At 42.5% G+C, this 20126-nt stretch overlaps 1 long non-coding RNA gene across 1 annotated transcript in view; it reads right to left on the bottom strand.

Annotated features, from left to right (window-relative positions):
* Nucleotides 1-810: 810 nt before the first annotated feature.
* Nucleotides 811-20126, bottom strand: part of LOC119455515 (uncharacterized) — a 42772-nt gene continuing 23456 nt past the window's right edge. Inside the window, exons 3-4 of the long non-coding RNA XR_005192965.2 lie at nucleotides 4390-4496; nucleotides 811-1355 (exon numbers count right to left, since the gene is read on the bottom strand). This is a non-coding gene — a long non-coding RNA (uncharacterized LOC119455515). The remainder of the gene's footprint in view (nucleotides 1356-4389; nucleotides 4497-20126) is intronic.

Raw genomic sequence — 20126 nt, 5'->3', positions numbered from 1 at the left:
CTCCTCTTTGTGCAGCATGCCGGAAGGCAAGCTGGCAGATGCAGTACATTGCTCGGTGGTAACCATTCTTCAAAAATTTCCAGTGCGGCAAAGTACTTCGTGTGCTTTTTTTTTTTTTTTTTGTCCACCAGTTATCCTGAATATTATCCTCAACAAAGAGTATAATTCGAAAGCTTCTCGCATCCTGCACAAAACTTAGTGCAGCCATTTTCCAATAACATGATGCAACATATTAGCAGCACTCGATCTGGAGTATGCAAAGGTGCTGCATTTGTCTCCATACTTTTCTATCGTTAGCGCTCAAGTTTGAAGAATCTTACTTTGCGTCCATCCTTTGTTGCTGTTTTGAATATGAAGCCTTGCCAATTTGGTCAGTCTTTCGCATAAATGCCAGCTACTTAGTATAGAAGTGCTGCACAAGCCTCCATTTGAAAATTGAATGTGCAGGCCTTGTGCATAGCAGCAGAACACTAGCCAATAGTAGACACGTGCACTGGCATGGCTGTGGACAAAAATAAATGACATGACCTGCATTATCTAATCATGCTTGCACTAGTATTGGGAAGAGTTCTAGCACCACAGTTATATAAGGAAATCATTTACCCTACATGTGACCAGCTTTGCTCATAGCCATTATCAGTTTCTCATGCTGCAACCAGATATTCAATAGTAGTCACCACTATAAAACTTTGCTACAAATACATTCAATTCCAAACTTGACGCACAGAACTTTATCTTCAACACAGCATAAAGGTATATTTCAACTCTGCATTATTGTACAGAAATTGTAAAAATTTCACGAACCAAAGAAATTGTGCTAGAAGTTCACACACTGACAATACAGCTGAATTCGCATGTCACTGCACTGCACATGTAAGCATAAAATAGTATTACACTTAAATCACATTTTTCCTAAAGCCATCCACACAAAAAAAAAAAAAAAAATTGGAACTGTGTAAAGGACGATGTCACTTTTCACAGCCGGTCTTGTGTTATGTCATCTGTTTCACAGAGCAAGATGCACACATTGCATTGAGTATTAAACATTCAAAAGTTTGAACGCTACGTGCTCCATCACAAGCAGGTAAGCTACAATGAACAGTGTTTGGAATTTTCAACTTTTTTTATTGGGTACAATCAAGCAGACTACAAATCATGCAGATAGTGCCTTGATGTCTTTCTTACGTTGATGCCCTGCAGAAAGAAAGGAAGGGAAACTACACTACCTGCCCTCTCTTGAAGGCCCTCATGGACAACTTTCTATGGCAACAAAGGGTCACTATAGTCAAATATTTGTCACGCACACCTTCCCATGCGCCAGTCCTGAACCGAGATGCATCAGCAGACACTGCACTCTGGAAACAAAGATAACATCTTCACACCTACTGGAGACCATAGAAGTTCACATCGACAGCATAAGTCCAAAGTGAAGACGTAATTCATGCACTGGCATGCTGACATAAGTGCTATGCAGCTGAATCACGCATGGCAAGATCACAAAGTGCCTCTAATGGCCTCACTCACAAAGCCACTGCACACTGTCTGGCTCATCGAATTGTGCATTCCATCTCTGCAAGGCCTGATATTTCCCATACAGCACTTGCAACAACTGATGTGGTGCAAGCTTGCAGCTAAATAAACTACCTGATAAAATAACTTTTTAAGAAAGTTTTTGGCATAATGTATTTCTTTCCTGAAAACTTTAATGCCCTTTAGGGGTATTGACATGATCTTTTCAACAATACATTTATTTTTATTTAGCATTAGAAAGATGACTCTAGGCCTCTAAACCCTAGAAAAAATAGTGGCAAGCCTCAGAGCACCCTAAATAATTAAATATATTAGCTTTTCTATAGCCAATTTTAGTTTCATTTCCCAAAAGGATACTGTGTACCAATGTCGCCACACAGTATACAGGCACGAGAGAGCAGGTCATTGCAACATTTTCAAACTTCCCACCTTGCTCAGTCACAGTACATGCTTCTATACATTATGAGGGCCGATGTAGCAGCATAGCAGACTAAGTGAGCCACAGAAAACCATTCCTTCAACAAAACATTCAATTCTGGAGGTGGTTCAAATGCTAGAACTCGAAAATTGGATTTTTTTAGAAAGTATTTGCAAAGGCGGTGGCACACCTTGAGTTTCAATATTGCTCAAGCAGCCCACAATTATAACCTAGCTCTACCATTTCAGCCTCACGCTTATAAAGCAGACAACGGCGTTACTTTACCTCCCATCAACCTAGTGCTGTGGCATATCCCTCAACCAACGTTTTCTTTCATTTCTTTTTTTTATAATGAAGTGGTTCGGATTGAAAATGGTCCATGTTGTCATCGAGATACCATTTGTTGGCAAGGGCTGGGCAAGGGTCTTATATAGGGTGTCCCAGATAACGTTAGCCAAGCTGTTCAACAAAAGAAAAAGTTAAAAGAAATATGATGCAAGGTAAGATGTTAAAAGCTACGGTGATCAGTCATCAGACTTCTGATGATCAAACACTGTAGGTCTTATAATTGCATCCCGCAACATAGCAGCTTGGCTAACGTTAGCTGGATCACGTGATATGCATATAACTATGACAGGCTTCCAATAGTCAGCTCTGCTGCAGTACACCCGTGTTCTGCTGTGAAGCATACAGAATATATTGCTGTGAAGCACACACATTATTGCAGGTGAAGCGCATCTTTGCTATGCAGTGAAGCATATTCTTTCTGGGGTTTTACGTTCCAAAACTAGTTCTGATTATGAGCCACGCCGTAGTGGAGGGCTCCGGATAATTTTTACTACCTTTTTTACTACTGGGGTTCTTTAACGTGCACTACAACGCAAGCACACGGGCGTTTTTGCATTTCGCCTCCATCAAAATGCGGCCGCCGCGACCGGGATTTGATCCCGCGACCTCGTGCTTAAAAGAGTGGAAAGGGGCACTGTCACGGCGCCTGCCGACTACGCGTTCGTTAATTATGAAGTCCTTCCACGACAGTTACCTAGGTGCTCGCACTCTTACTAGAGACGGCACAACGCATAGAGGGCCGCGTCACTATGCTTCACTGCATGGCAGATATGCTTCAGCGCATAACACGACTGTATTGGGGCGAAGCGACCTATGGGGAATTCGTAGTTTCGGTTTACTATGCCACTGCGCAAGTCCGCCCCTAGCGGCATCCCACGAAGCCGAAAAGCGCGGGCTTAACATTTTAGCTTACTCCAAGCTGCGCGACACTTGTTGGGTAAAGCTGCGTACGGTCCTTGCCTCTCGACTGTCTCGGACAGCCCTGCGATTCAAGTACTCGTCTCGAACGTACGGCGACCTTCGGGCAGCCGAAATTTCCGGACATGGAGACGACCGACAATCCTAAACCGACTGTATGCCCCTACTGCGACCTGCGATGTTCAAAGGCGAGCAATTTGAAGCGGCACATGATAAACGTGCACAAACAACATCACCTGTCTCTGCCTAGAGTAGCAAAGCTGCAATGCGACATGTGCAACGAACGTTTCTTTGCTTTTAACGAGATACGGTCGCACTACATCAACGTCCACGACTTTGTTCCCGAGTACGAGGAGCACCGCTTCACATCAATGTCAGGTGAGAAATCTTTCGTGACAATGCTTGACGTGGTTAATCAACGGTTATTTATATATGCAAAGGTACATACATAGGCGTTGCAAGGTGCATAGGCGAAACCTTTGTGGTCCTGCACCACCGAAGACAGCAAGCACCTACACCTGACATACTTTTAGCGCACGGTTGAACATTGATTTCGGGCGGGAAAAAGGTACCTATATAACACAGCCGTTCGTGATGCCTGATCTCATTAACCTCAGAACATTTAGCACAATCAGCAACAGGCCTTGTTTGGGGCCCGGCAGTACCCAGTAAAATTCTTTCAGCGCGCGGAATGCGCCGACGGTTGTGCTCTCGATTTCATGGTGTAATGGCTTGTCAGTCGCTGCCCCGGCAGAAACATAACGCGCTGCTTTGTGCAAACCAGCGCGCTTATAAAAAAAAAAAAGAAAAAAAATCTAACTAATTCGCGGCAACTGCCGTTTTAATGGCAACAAACTGCGGCTTCTGAATTTTTACACATGGATTAGCAGGCACAAAGGCTAACCGTGCAGCTCAATGCCGAGTGCCAAAATACTTCGCAAGGACCGTTATGCACATACTGGCGTATATCGCCGCTCGCCTTATCTCCAATAGTAATCGCAATGCGAAGTCGCAGAAGAAACTTTATTCAGAGTAACTCGTACTTAATGCTGCGGTTGCACGTCGGCGCGCACAAACATGCAGGTGTAATTTGTCGCGTTGCACTTTGGTTCGGACACTTGTTTCAGAGGCGACATGCTGAATAAAAAAAAATAATAATAATAAAACATACCTACCCAGATGCAGTTCTCTCGATGAAAATTCCAAAAGCTCGCACCCCCGCTATCCATGGCCGACGCACGCATCCAGTTTTCTCGCCAATGATTGCCTTCTCTTCGGTTCCCTAGCAGTTGTAAAATGGTGTAGGAAGAATTATCAGCACTTGATTCATTAACACACGGAAAACAGCACAGCTCCCAACATTCATTTTCCCCCGCGACACCAAAGACAACGTCGCTCGCACTACCAAGGACGTCTACGCACCTGCGAGGCTATGGCGACCTCCTATGGTTTCGAGTCGGGGATCGTGTTATTGTCCTCTGCATGGTGCCCGTGTTGTATTATAACAGGGTCCTTCTATAAGTATTGAAAGACCCTGATTGTACTTAGCGGCTCAAACCGGCGGTATAGTGTTACTGTGTACTAGAATCTGCAGCCAGCAAGCAGATAACCAGCGGGGAAACGCAGACGAAATACGTGTATGGTTCAGTAAAAGGAGACAAGACATGACCGGCGAATGTTTACCTTGTTCACGTTGAGAGGCGAGCCGAGGCCCGCGGCTCGTATAGACGTAGATGCGAATTAAAGAGTGTGTTAAATAATATCCTTTGACCTCGATAAACTGATGCACCTCAAAAAGATAACGAAACTGCCTCGTAAATTAAAAAAAAAAAGGTGTCACTCAAGATATGAATAGCTTGTTTACTCTCAGCTAAGCAATTTCTTCTTTTATTTCACCAAATAAAAATACGATTCATTCGTTTGAACATACCAATACTTCGTGTTATTGCTGTAGATCTTCATTTGCAAATTTCATGACAAGCATGCATTCTTATTCTTGAGAACTTTTAGCACAGCTACATGCAGCAAATTACTGGAGTGTGCATTACACCCTTATGCTTTATCACTCTCATTTTCTGACTACAGCCTTCAAAACCTGGAAACAAAAAATGGAGAGTGACACACGCAGCCGCTTTGTAATGTCAGCTGGTGCAAAGGTCAGCAATCCTTCAGGAGCACGAGTGACACATTATCGCTGCCACCGGTCCGGAAACTTTATCCCAACAGGTACCACTCGCAGGCTATTATCCTCACTGGTGTGCACAATGCATGGGACACTAGCAAAATGCCATATAATTAAAGGTGAACATTTCCACCTTTTGTTCCTCAAGGGCTGCAATCTTTGTTGTGGTTTATTGGTAAATATATTTTTTGCTTCTGCACACTTCCTCAGAGAAAAATTTACTTATCCTCCTTTCTGATGTATGCATTCTCTTTTGGGTTCCTTCCCCCTTATTCGGTTTTATATTTTTCTGAATTGTGGAAGGTAGTAAAAATCAAGTGTTTTGACAGGAAGAAACCAGGGCAACATTGGGGGGTTTTATCCGGAAGCCCAAAGTTCAGGATCTTTCAGGTAACTTATAAAGATGATTAACACAAATAGTCTCTCTTGGACAAAAATGTTCTATTTAAGCAAGCAAAATCACTCACAGGAACATGTAATGGCAAACAGAGCTGCTTGTATATAATGTGATGAACTCATCTCTACAAATCCTCATTGTCAGGCATTAATACACTTAAAAGAATGCAGAGTTTATTGTTTTAGACTATAAGTGTAAGCTCTTGCAACAAATTTATTACAATGCCAATTAGATTAATCAGCCATTCTTTCTTGAACAAAACATAGTTAAGTATCCTTTCAACATTAGAACTACCATTTGCATTGCAGAGCAATGTCAGAGCTGCGGTACTTGGCTCACCAGCGCATTAGTGCAGCCAATATGTATGTGACATGTGGGAAATGTGACGCAGTACTCCATTGCTGATTCGTGTACATGTGACAACTGCAAAGGCAGCAAGCTTTCAATCACTCAAAGCTGACCGGTGCCGAATGTATATCTTTACAAATGCCAGTTTTTGCTCAAGTCTTGAAGTGAAAACGAGGCCATTCCATCTACACAGTAGTAAATCAATATTAATATATTGACCACTTGCTCACAAAAAGTTGGCAATGTACACCCGTGAGCAAAAGTATGCGGACCAGGGGTTGCGTGAAAAAGCAGATTTTTTCCTCTGCCTATGAACGCAACTTGAGCTTGAGGACTGCAGTCCAAACTTGGCAGTGCAAACTTTTCAGTGTACTCATCAATTCCAGTTTATGATTGTTAATTATGAGGAAATTCACTTTTTCCGCCGTATACTTTTGCTTACGGGTGTACATTACTTCATGTAGCACTTGCATTTATTATCCTTTAAAGGGCAAAAATCGGGTTAAACACAATTTTCATAAACTTCTTATTGGCTGTGCACAAATATGCTATCACATTTTAACCAAAAGGGAGGACCCTAATTTTGTATAGTCGCCTGATGATTCATCTAAGTTTTTATCAGTTGAATATTAATGATGCACAGGCAGTAGTATTAACAAAATGAGGTAACAGCATAACCACATGCTCAACTGCAGCGTTGTTTGATGCACCGCAGCTATTCCCTTCTGAAATCACAAATTGGTGAATACTTAAAGGAGCCCAGAACCAACCCTCAAGCTTAGTGAAAAAACGCACCTCGCAGATAGCATACGCTGCTGTGAACACCTCAGCCAAATTCTGCAGTTGTGTTTGGCGCACGGTGGTACCAAGCAAACCGCGAATTCACCTTTTTCTTGAACACTCTCTTTTCAACAGAAGCCTATTCAGGTGCTATATTTCCGTTATATAGCATATTTCCACACGCAGCTGCTATAGGACAATAACTGACATTAAACAAGAAGGGTGTTTGGTTCAGAATGCTTCTTCTTCTTTCTGGGGTTTTACGTGCCAAAACCAGTTCTGATTATGAGGCACGCCGTAGTGGAGGGCTCCGGAATAATTTCGACCACCTGGGGTTCTTTAACGTGCACTACAACGCAAGCACACGGGCGTTTTTGCATTTCGCCTCCATCGAAATGCGGCCGCCGCGGCCGGGATTCGATCCCGCGATCTCGAGCTCAGCAGCGCAACGCCTTAGCTGACTGAGCTACCCCGGCGGGTAGGTTCAGAATGCTGCTTCCTACTGTATAGCTAGTAGTACTGTATAGTAGTACAAGCCTATGCCCCAACCTCCAGTCACGATGATGAAGAGATAGAACAATTTGATGAAGATGTTGAATTAGCAATGAGAAAGGTGCAAACTCAGTATACTGTTGTCATGGGTGACTTCAATGCAAAAGTGGGGGGAAAGCAGGCTGGTGAGCAAGCAATTGGCAACTACGGCATCGATTCTAGGAACACTAGAGGAGAGATGTTGGTAGAATTCGGGGAAAGGAATAGGCTCTGAATAATGAATACCTTAATCAGGATGCGCAAGAACAGTAAGGGGACCTGGAAAAACCCTAATGGAGAAACAAGGAATGAAATAGAGCTCATACTCTCTGCTAATCCCAGCATAGTGCAGGATGTAGAAGTGTTAGGGTAAAGTGCAGTGACCACAGATAAGTGAGGTCTAGGATTTCTCTCAATTTGAAGATTAGTCACGAAGAAACAGGCCAACCTAGACGTAGTAGGGTAAAAGCAGACCAATACAGGCTGGTGCTCGCAAACAAATATGCAGCTTTAGAACAGGAAGATGAAGACAACATACAAGTAATAAATGACACCGCAACTAGGCTGATCTAAGAAGCAGCAATTGAAGTGGGAGGTAAGGCACAAAAGAAACCAGTAAGCTCTCCCAAGTAGCAAAGGACCTAATAAAGAAACGGCAAAACATGAAAGTGTCGAACTTGACAGATCAGATAGAATTTGCTGAACTGTCAAAACTGATCAACAAGAAAGTAAAGGATATTCGAAATCATAATGTGGTAAAGATGGAGGAAGCCCTAAAATATGGACGCAGCATGAAATCAGTGAGAAGAAAACTTGGCATAGGACAAGGCAGATGTATTCACTGAAAGATAAGCAGGGTAATATCAGCTATTTCGACGAGATAGTGAAACAGCAGAAGACTTCTATACTGACCTGTACAGTACCCAGGGCAGCCAAGGTACTTTCATTCCAAATAGTGACAAACAGGATGCAGAGGCTCCGTCTATAACTAGCAATGAAGTTAGAAGGGCTTTGCAAGACATGACTCGGGGAAAGGGGGCAGGAAAAAATGGAATAACAGTTGATTTAATCAAGGATGGTGGAGATATCATTCTTCAAAAGCTTGCGGCCGTTTATACGCAATGCCTCATGACTTCAAGTGTACCAGAATGCTGGAAGAACGCCAACATTATACTCATCCATAAGAAGCGAGATGTTAAAGAATTGAAGAATTATACACCAATTAGCTTGCTTTCAGTATTGTATAAAATATTCACCAAGATAATTTCCAATGGAATCAGGGCAACACTTGACTTCAGTCAACCAAGAGAACAGGCTGGCTTGTTGAAGGGATCTGAAGAAGGACAGATAGATCATGTCCATGTCATCAACCAGGTAATACAGAAATCTGCGAGTACGATCAGCCTCTCTATATGGCTTTCATAGATTATGAAAAAGTATTTGATTCAGTAGAGATACCAGCAGTCATAGAGACATTACGTAACCAAGGAGTACAGGATGCATACGTGAATATCTTGGCAAATATCTGCAAGGATTGCACAACAACCTTGGTTGTCCACAAGAAAAGTAGAAAGATACCTATAGAGAAGGGGGTCCCAGGCAAGGAGACACAATCTCTCCAACGCTATTCACTGCATGCTTAGAAGTATTCAAGCTCTTAGACTGGGAAGGCTTTGGAGTGAGGGTCAACAGCGAATATCTCAGCAACCTTCGGTTTACAGATGACATTGACCTATTCAGCAACAATGGGGACGAATTACAGCAAATGATTGAGGTAATAATATTGAGATCCCTCAATAGCCTGGCAAGGGAACAAGAATTCAGGATCGCCAGTCAGCCTCTAGAGTCTGTAAAGGAGTATGTTTATCTAGGTCAATTACTCACAGGGGACCCTGATCATGAGAAAGAAATTTATAGAAGAATAAAATTAGGCTGGAGTGCATACGGCAGGCATTGCCGAATCCTGACTGGGAGTTTACCACTGTCGTTGAAAAGAAAAGTACAATCATTGCATTTACTGTTGCTAACATATGGGGCAGAAACTTGGAGGTTAACAAAGAAGCTCGAGAACAAGTTAAGGACCACACAAAGAGCGATGGAACGAAAAATCTTAGGCCTAATATTAAGAGAGGAAGAGAGCAGTTTTGATCAGGGAACAAACGGGGATAGGCGATATTCTAGTTGACATTAAGCGGAAAAAATGAAGCTGGGCAGGCCATGTAATATGTAGGATGGATAACCGGTGGACCATTAAAGTTACAGAATGGGTACCAAGAGAAGGGAAGCGTAGTCGAGGACAGTAGAAAATTAGGTGAGGTGATGAAGTTAGGAAATTTGCAGGCGCAAGTTGGAATCGGGTAGCACAAAACAGGGGTAATTTGAGATCGCAGGGAGAGGCCTTCATCCTGCAGTGGACATAAATATAGGCTGATGATGACATGTTCAATGCAAATTTTCAATTTTTTGGGAGATAATGCCTATTAGACAGCAATACATATTGTATATCTCATAATTTTCGTTAGATTTTCTTATTAGTAGATTCAAGTGTATCTTTACAAACTTTGCTCAATTTTATCCCACAATCTTGATTTTGGCAATTCAAGTTTTTTTATGATATACATCTCGTTAATAGTACTTTTATGCTGGTAAAGTACACTGATTCTGCTTTTTGTTTATTTATTACATAAAATACTGAGTGCAGTAGTTAATTCAGAAAAAAAATCTGGCGTACCTACAAAAAAAATTGGAGGACGCTTAAGCTTCACCTTAAGAGTGGAACGCGATTGTGTCACTCGACCCCTTCGCATTGCATTTTTCTTTACGAGTAGGCTTCACTGCAACACACGTGGGAAAGCCAGCTTACAAAGACCAAGCTTACGCCGATACCCTTAAACTTGGCTTCGCCTTTAAACACAGATGCACTGCTGGGAAGACATTTTTCCAGGGGCAATATATCAAAATGTGAGGGCCCTAGGACCTTTTTGTATTATTTTCTTATTTGTTTGCTGTTGCCCCAAGATGCACATGTCAAAAACCCATTAGGCAGCCTAAGTCCCCGTTCAAAGTCACTTGAACTTGGAAAGTACCGCATCCCTTTTCTCTTCGCCGCTGCGCCGCCAAATGGTCAGTTGCCGTCAGGTGATCATTTTCCACCATAGATGGTCCGCGCCGTGCTGGAGCGGGCAAGCAGACAAAGGCATTGCTCGTACATGCAGCGCGTATGAGCCATTGACAAGGTCGGAGTTTTCATTTTTGTGCAATTTAGGGCATATGTAACTTTCGTAGACTTAAAATGACAAGAAATGCCCGAGCGCTGCACTTTCGAGTGCAGCAACCACCGGGAGTCCAGGAAAGCACTTTTCACGATACCAATTAAGTGGGAAGAGCGACGGCAAGCACCATGCTATCTGGTTGCACCGAATAAAGTGCGTCAATTCCACTCCCACTAGGTGAACTTGATACCGCAACGCTGAGAGTCTTTGCGGTATCATCGAACTGCTTAGATACCATAATGTGATCGAGATGCTTCACGCGTTCGCTTTGTAAAATGCGGTTTGCCTTGCGCAAACAAGGCGAGGAGATGCTCAGAAATATGCAGAACCGAGAAAAATGACCGTCGAAGAGCGTCAGAATGCGGGCGGCTGTGTAAAAAATACCTAATGTAGTGAGAAAACCGCTGCAACAAAGATCTATCCACCTGTCAATGTCGAATATCAAGATATACATTTTCTCGTGTGTTGTTTATTACTGCTTAAAACAACGGGAACGTGACATGGATAACTGTTTTAGCATGCCTTTTCTTGTACAGTTTATCTTCTTTAAAGTCGATCTGTATCAATCGTTTCGAGGGCAAGTAAATCAGTAGCCACGTTCGAAAGCTATTGCATCCATGCTTATAAACGATGCGTGGCAACACTTGATACCTAGTCAGCCTACAAAATTCTGTGTGACACACAGCATCGGGTTCGTTTTGAATTTAGAACGGGGGGTGCGCATTTGAATGCTTCACTTTCCGAGTAGATGTAATTTATATCGCATCTAGCTAAGCGAAACACGGTTTTGTTTGTGGATTTCACAGGGCCCACTGCGACAACCATCGTGCCGGTCTTCACTGTAGCAAGCCTAGAAAACCCGAGGAAGAGCTGCTCGCATTTTCTGCGACACGTCGAATAGCTACGAGGGTAAAAACTCAATGTAAACAAACCCGTGATTCATGTAGGCTTGGGACGTATAAAATCCTCAAAACACTACTAATGTTGCTTTTAGTGGTAAATTTCGCGTCTACTAATTAAGCAATTTAGTATATTCCTTGGATGGCTTCCCAACGAGCACAAAACTCATCGGGAAGGATAACAAACGAAAGGCCGGCTGCTCGAGCACCCGTCCTGTCGCTGGTCTCACTTCATGCAATTTGGCGCCGGTAAAGATCTTCCAATCGCACTTATCTGTACTGCTTCACACGCATAGAAGATGCACCATCTCATCTTTTATTAAAGGACGATGAAATGCGTTTGATTTGCGATAATATAAACCGCTGAAAGCGAAGCTGCATAGCTCAGCTGCTGCCGCCCGAGAGATGCACTGGACCAAATCTGGCAAAAACAGTGCAGTGTTGCCTGCGCACGCTCCGGCTGTTGCAGTACTTTCCAGGTTCCAGTGACTTTAAACTGCTGAGGAGGCGAGCGCTATCTCGATGGTGTTTTTGCAAGTAACCTACCCTGGTGCGCCACTGTTGGTATGGTAGAGACTCTCGCTGGAAAAGGAGTTTGCGTTCGAGTTTCGTTGTAACAGAATTATCTTTTCTCGTACATTCAAATTCCAATCCGACGCTATCATGTCTGTAGGTGGTGGTTAAGTCTTACTTTACAATTTTTCTGACAGATTTTACTATGAGAAATTCAATTAGTTCACTAATGCCTCTGCACCATGCGGAGGGGCCTGCATGGTCGGGGTGGTTCAAGATGATTTTCTGAGCCACGGACGCGGATGCCCAATTTTCTGCGACATGGCGCTCCTTAACGCTATCGCGTTAAAACACCTATTTTCCCCATCATAGTTAAAGAGTGAAACAGTTACGACTGCATATCCACTTGAATTGGTCAAATATTGAACACATTCGTGTAAAATCACACTTTTAAAACACAGTAACCTCATCTTACAAAAAAATCAATTAATGCAGCTTCCAATTGCAACCTATGACTAATACCTAATACAAAACATCATGTTAAATGGCACTGAACCACACATTGATTACTTTGTCTAAATAATGTAGTTAACGAGGCACACACTGATTGCTCTGTTTAGATTATCTGTTAATTTGGTCATTTTTTTCTTCTATTTTTGGTAGATTAATTGTGGCATTGATTGTGTGGCAGTGTATATGAACATTTTATTTGAAGCAAATTAAGCTTAAGGTTTCCATGGTGCTTCAGGTGTACTGCGGCCACACATTACTAGTATGGCCTTCTGAGGCCATACAAGTTCCTGAATTTATGGTTTGAATTTTGTGGTGTGCTTTTGTGGAAGTGAAAATTTACCACTATTGCTAGTTAAGGTATGTTATGTTTTATAGGCACTGGGACAAAAAAGATGAAATCTCAAGGTAGTGTGAAATGTGGCCACGTATGCCTAGCCACAATGGCTGTGACTGAAAGCAGCAAAGGCATCAATGTGGTCTTCCAGAACAAACATCGAGGACACGACTTCAAGCTTTGCCACATTTTTCTGTCCGACACAGAGAGGTCTGCAATCGCTGGTAAGGAAACTTGGGTGGTTACAGCCTTGCACACAAAAATTAGAATCAATATGTTCCAGTAGATCAATTTCAATGTGTGATCAGCCTTCACAGGTGCCAGCAACTGAGCTTTAGCTTGTCCATTCTATATTAAAATACCGAGTTACAGTAAACGTACACGGCAGTAACAATGCTGGTAGTGACATTTTGTGACATTTTAACATGCAAAACACTCTTGCATTACAGAAGTGCTCTCATTAAAGCAATATAAAGCGAAAGGCACAGCGTCTTGTCAATAGACCTTATGAAAAAATGTCAGCATCTGTCGATGTTGTGGAGAAACTAGCTTGTGGACTCTGTGATGGAGGATTGCGCTGGCCACGGAAGCATAAGAGCCCACTGTGGCCATCACATAGGGGTGATTTTTGCAAGTGAACACACCATGTGTTAAGTAGTTGTGCTGTGTTAGTATTGAAATATGTTAACTAGCATTTTATAGCATCAGTAGAGAAAAATTCTAGCAGTCCTTGCGGGTAAGACTGCAGCCACACTTCATGAAACGCCCTGAATGACTAGCAATAAAGGTGTCACAACCAGGGACGCGATCGGATATCTTTGTTCATTTCGCATTCTGTTCAGTTGCTGCAACGTCACAAAGTGGCAGTATGTAAAATTTGTGACAACGGAAGGGAGAGAGCAGCCAATCGGCAAGCGGTGAACTCCCTGGACGTTTTTCGTCCGGGCAGTTAGTAGTTTTCGGTAACGTCGAAATGACGACACGCTCCTGTCAATCATTTTGATTACGAGCACGTCGTATGCCAGGAGCAGAACGTGACAAAAGTTGTGAAGTTTGAGCGATCGTCCACTCGCTACGAGACCGGCTTCGCATGGCACGTCTGGTGGAGTGGATTGGTTCAAAACGGTGGGTGCGGCTACAGAATGGTTGATTGCCGTCTCCCTCCCGTTCTCCCAAATTTTGCATGCTGCCATTTTGTGACGTTGACGCAACTGAACACAACGCGTTTCGAACAAATATCTCCAATCGCACCTCAGTTCAGTCCAACCCGTATCAAAACATCTCAATTTCCGGTGAATGTAATGTGACGAACACATTACTGCGCTTTCATGATGGGAAACAATTGACCCTTTTCCTTAGTTTTTAACAAGAAGAAACTTTGTTTAAAACAAGTGTCACTTTTCTTCAGTTCTGCACTCAATAATGTTGATCTTCATACATTTCCTTAAATAAGACTCATAGTACTTGTGATAAAAATGCTACTCCATACCCCCTTAGCAAAACGGGGCGAAAAATTCGGCGGAGACTCCTTATGTGTGAAAATGCGAAAGCATTATAGTCATTTTGGTTAAATGTAAGTAGAGACCAGATGTGATAGGATTGTTGCTGATGAGTTGGCTGCATTCGTATAGTGTCAATCTTTCCATGGGCGTCAACATATGCACTAGGCACGCCTTTAGTCAGCCAGAACACTCTGTCAAGGAAGTGTGCTTGTCTAACACCCCAGGGTCCCGAGTTCGATTCCCACCCAGACCGAAATGTACCTAATCTTCTTTTCAAAGACATTCCTTTGCTTACAGGAACCTCCCTGAGAAATTTGACGTCACTCTGAGCATTTTTGATGTGTTTTCACTCTTTGCGTCATCAGCCATTTTTGATACCATCTTTCGGTCACTGACGGATTTTCGCGTAATGGGGCATATGATGTTTTTGCATTAAATGTGTTCTGATGCGCAGGCTCAATAATGAGTGATGCATTAGCCAAGCAGATGCTAAGCTTCAGGGGTGAATGTGAACTGCACAAATAAATTAAGAAATTGAAATTTTGGGGCGACTTAATTTTTGCAATGTGCCCATTATGACATTGTCTGACGAACTAGTGCTATCATTTATTTACAAGGTGTCTGCTGGCCTTAAAATAAGGCCATAAGCAAGAGGACAGCGAGACTATGTCTCTTTGATTGAACAAAATACATTATAGCACACTGTAATATCATACAGAAGTGTTACAAAAATACTCTGAACACACAATTGGGAACATAATTAGTGAAATTCAATATACAAATAAATTTGCACAATGCATAACATATATTGAAAGACGTACTAACATCAAAACAACAAAAAAGATAAGAACAGATACAGTGGCAAAAAATTGTTGCAATTTTTTCAGCTGCGCTAAAAATGAAGGCACTGTTTATGCATCCACAACATCTTCCGGGAGACCATTCCACTTGCATACAGTTCACAGGAAAAAAGAATCCTTGTAGGTGTTAGTCCTACAAGAAAAATCTTAATTTTTTTTAATGATACGCCCACGTGGACCGTTGCGTAACTTTTTCAATGTATGCACTCATGCCAAGCTTATCATGATAGAGCAAGTACAGGTAATTTAATCTTTCATGGCATCATCATAGTTGCAAGGATTCCAAGTTCGCTGTCTGAAGAAGGGCACTAACTCTAAGTATGGCGATTGTACGAGCGAAAGATCAAACGAGCGGATTTTCTTCGTACCTTCTGAAGTTTATCAATATTTTTCTTAGTGCACACATCCCAAACCATGGAGGCATATTCCAAAACTGGACGAATATAGGTTTTATAAGCCAATAAATTTATTTCCCGAGTTGTCTGGCGTAGGGATCTCTTTAGGTATCCAAGTTTTCTCATGACTTTTTCTACAAAAGTGATGTGGTCATTCGACTGGAGGTCAGAAGTGATTATTACGCCCAGGTATTTATAATGATTTACAGCAATAAGACAGCAACCAATAAATGAATACGGAAAGGTTAGTGGCACCTTTTTTCTTGATACTGTCATAGAAACAGTTCTTTGTGTATTGATGCTCATATGCCATTTTTCGCACAAATCTGGAGTTTGTCTAGAGCACTACTTAATAATGTCCGGTCATTAAGATTATTTACCTTCTGGTAAAGGATGCAATAATCTGCAATATTGATTTGTACAGGTATTTCTTTCACAATGTCATTGATGAATAAAAAAGAATAATGGCCCAAGGACCGACCCTTGTGGAATGCTTGACTTCACTGGTGCCGGGCATGAGCACGAGCTTGCGATCGATACACACTGGCTCCTAGATGATAAATATGCCTTTATCAATGACAACAGTGAATTATTTTTTAGTATGGATTTAATTTTATTGGGAGCTTTTGACGGGAGACACGATCAAATACCTTTTGGAAGTCCAAAAAGATAATAATTGACAGTGTTTGTCTAAGGCTAAGGCAAAACCATGCGTCTCATGGAGTTGGGTAACCATCAACATAACCAAGCATCATTTCAATGCATGTGCACCGGACTTTTTGTTTGATCACCCTTTCCTCCATTGTGCCCAGGAAAAGCCTGGCCATGCACACACAGGCCCTGGCTAAGCTTGGGGATGAATGCCCGGGCCCGGGCCGGGCTTCATAAAGCGAGCCCGGGCCAAAAAATGAGACCCATGCAGTGCTCTAGCTTACAATCTTACCAACACCAAGAGTGGTGGGCCGTTTAGAATAAGTCAACAAGCAATTATCAATTGTAACACATACTTTTTAAAGCTAGGTCTATTGCACTGAAAAGCCAGTCATTCATTCATCCGGAAAATGAGAAAGGGATGACTGGACCAGAAAACTTTGCAGGAGATGACTGGAAATGGTTCAGAAATTAAACACTGCATGTTGAATTATTGCAGAGATATCTGTCATCGTTATGTCACTTCAACAAATTAGTGTATATGCACACATTAAAAATATTTCCGATATGCAATTGCCACACTATTGTTACCAACTATTGCAGAAGCACTGATTGTGACATAATACATTGGTCACCTTCATTTTCTTATTCAGGCAAACTGAAAGCTGGCACAGCGATGGGAGCTATAATGGATTCGATTAGGGACAGTGTGGATGGGTCATGGAAGCGTCTGCATTTGCTGACAAGGCAGGACTTGTACAATATTCAAAGGGCTTTCAAGATCAACTGCAACGAGCGCCTGCATAATGATGACCAAACAAGTGTCCTGCTGTGGGTAGAAAAAATGAAATCGCAGGATGACAATCCTGTATTGTTTTTCAAACAACAAGGAATGGCTGACAGTGCTACAGTGCTGCAGCGCCGGAACACTGACTTGCTAAAGGATGACGACTTCATGCTTGTTTTAATGACAAAGCCGCAACAGGAGCTGCTCCAGAAGCTTGGCAGTGACCGCCTCTGCATAGACGGGACACATGGCACAACAGGCAAGTGCCAAATGTGACTTTCTGTAATCTAGAATCACGCATATTTATGTAAGACATGACAGCCCTTAAAGGGACACTAAAGGCAAATACTAAGTCGACGTGGACTGTTTAAATACCTTTCCGGAAACCTCGAAACACTTGTCTCGTGCAAGGAAAAGACTATGTTTACGAGAAAATTGGATCTGAAGGGTCCAAATACTTTTATTGCAATTGAAATCACCCGCCACGCCAACCGAGGAGTGGTGACGTTGCATACGCCATTACCGCCCTTTGCTGCCATTGGTGAATGAAACGGTGCCTGACAGATGGCGGTACGGTGCGCAGCTGCAGCTGATTTTGGTAAAGCGGCGTAGACAGTTCAGGTATTTCGCGACATCGCATGGAAGTTAAATTCTCTGCTACTTGCAGTTAGTGCGAGGTTCGCGAGCCAGAAAAACAAGCGCAACACTACACGATAACAGAAAAACTGAAATGCGAAAGTGCTGGCGGCGCAGAGTCGAGCGAACATGAAACCTTTTGACCGCCCGCGTCGTCGTCAACGGTGTCAGTTAGTTCTTTTTTGTAAAAGTGTAATAGAACTGGTGAAGTAGTATTTTCTTTCTTCTTATAATACAGTATGTTTTTATAACGAGTGGTTCAGTACTAGTGACAGAATTTAAATGAGGAGTGCCTTCGTCATCGGGCGAGTACTTGAATGTCCCGGGGGAGTCTCCTAATCGTGTCCTGCATTTACCTCAATTTCTCTATTACTAAGGCTTTGCTCGTGATAATATTGACGCTTTAGAGATACTCCAGCACTAATACATCACTTTAGCTCGACTTAGTATTTGCCTTTAGTGTCCCTTTAACAGCACAAGGAAGAGACTCAGTCACAGAAACTAGAATGGTGTTGAGTAGCAATTAAGTGTTTTCATTCAAAAGTACAGGATATATATTGTCACGTAGTAGTGACGCTGAAGAAAACAGTTGTAAAACTGTGTACGACGAAACTGGTTGTTTATTGGTCGAACCTGTGCTCACAAAAGCAAGGTACACTCAAAGCACAACGATAGCGGCGAACACAGTCGGCGATCGGCGAAAATCTGATCAGCGGCAAGACGCGTCGGCTTTTATACCTGAGTCATCGAAGGTTCCAGATTAATCCCCGATGCCCGCGTGTCTTCCAGAAAGTTCTAGAAAATTCGCGTCGGTCACACAATCAGATAACATAAGCGTCGGTGAAAACAGGCAACGAAAAGAAGCATCGATAACGTTCTAGAAACTTCCGATACAGGCACGTCCTGCGCCGAGCGATAATGTTTAACATTTGTTAGCCGGTGGAAAGCGGCCACCGGTGAAAGATAAACATGTATACGTGTCAATATTTCATGAAGAAAAGGTAAAAAAAAGGAAAACATACAAAAATAAAGGAAGAGGACATGTTTATTATTTCATTATTTGAATTAGAGAACATACTGAAGGACATCGACTTAATTACATGGATGCATAAAGTTCAGCTTCAAGTACAACATCCTTGCTCCAAACTGTTTTTACCCATCATGATAGCTCGAGGTTACCATTATGCTGAGCAAGGATGAGGTGGGTTTGAATACCTGCCATTAAATAACGACCACATTCCAAAGGGGTTGAATGCAACACCCTCGAGCACTTAGGTTTAAGTGCACATTACAAAAATACCACGTAGTCAAATGTATCGGGGAGTGCCCCACTGCTGTGTTTCACATAGCTTGCTTGGTAATTGCTTCAGGACATTGGACGTCCTAATTTTATTGATTCAAGCAATACTTGGCTGCAACAAATCCACGAAGATAACTGCGTACCAGCTCGCAGCTTAACATTCCAAAATAACTCCGCACTTGTTTCAAACATCTAGAACTGCAGTGCCAGGTTCTTGCAAATAAGCTACAAAAAATCATTCCAGCATTTCATGTTTTCTGGTCGCAGCCGAATTTCCTATCCAGCTCTGCTTGCACTGCTCAGGATGTATTTGAAGTGTACACCACAGCTGAAATCAGCAGCAGCGATATCCTCAAACACGCCTCTTATCTATGTTGCCCACGGATGATGACTTACGCAGGAGCCCCATTGTACTGACAGCAGCACCAATGTTTCATCATGATGTGGGGAAGTGAACAAGGCCCGGTCGGCACACCTACTCCTTTGACCACCGTAGCATTGATATTATTAAGCGTGTGGCAAACACTCCTCTCCTCTCGTCTCTCCACCCGTTCTCTATGCTTTAGATCCTAAACATAAGCAAGTTGGTGGAAGAGGGAGAAGGCAAAGGTTCCACAGTTTTCTGGAGAGTCAGTTCAACTTTCGAAGAATCAAGCCTTCCAATCAGTTTGAGAAGCCTTGCTCTAGAGCATTCAATGTGGCTTTTACTGATTGCACTACGAAGCACCCATTGCTTGTTTATATACATTCTTTACTTTCATATAAACTAATCGAAATGCCCCTAGAAAACTTTTTTTTTTTCCTACATGTGAATGGTTCCTTCAAATGTTGCAAGAAAGAAACAAACGAAGGTGTTTATGGTAAACTTGCAACATCAGTGCCACAGCAGTGGTCAAACTGCAGCTAAAAGCACCATTCCCAAAGTACAAAAAATTTAGAGTAACAGGTCTTTTTGCACAAGACATCACTTGAACATTTTTGTAAAAATATAACCTGACCACGACACTGTTCA

Source organism: Dermacentor silvarum, chromosome 6, assembly GCF_013339745.2.
Source record: "Dermacentor silvarum isolate Dsil-2018 chromosome 6, BIME_Dsil_1.4, whole genome shotgun sequence".
Lineage (NCBI taxonomy): Eukaryota > Metazoa > Arthropoda > Arachnida > Ixodida > Ixodidae > Dermacentor > Dermacentor silvarum.
Note: the sequence above shows the minus strand (reverse complement) of the source record. Positions and strands in the feature narration are given on the sequence as shown.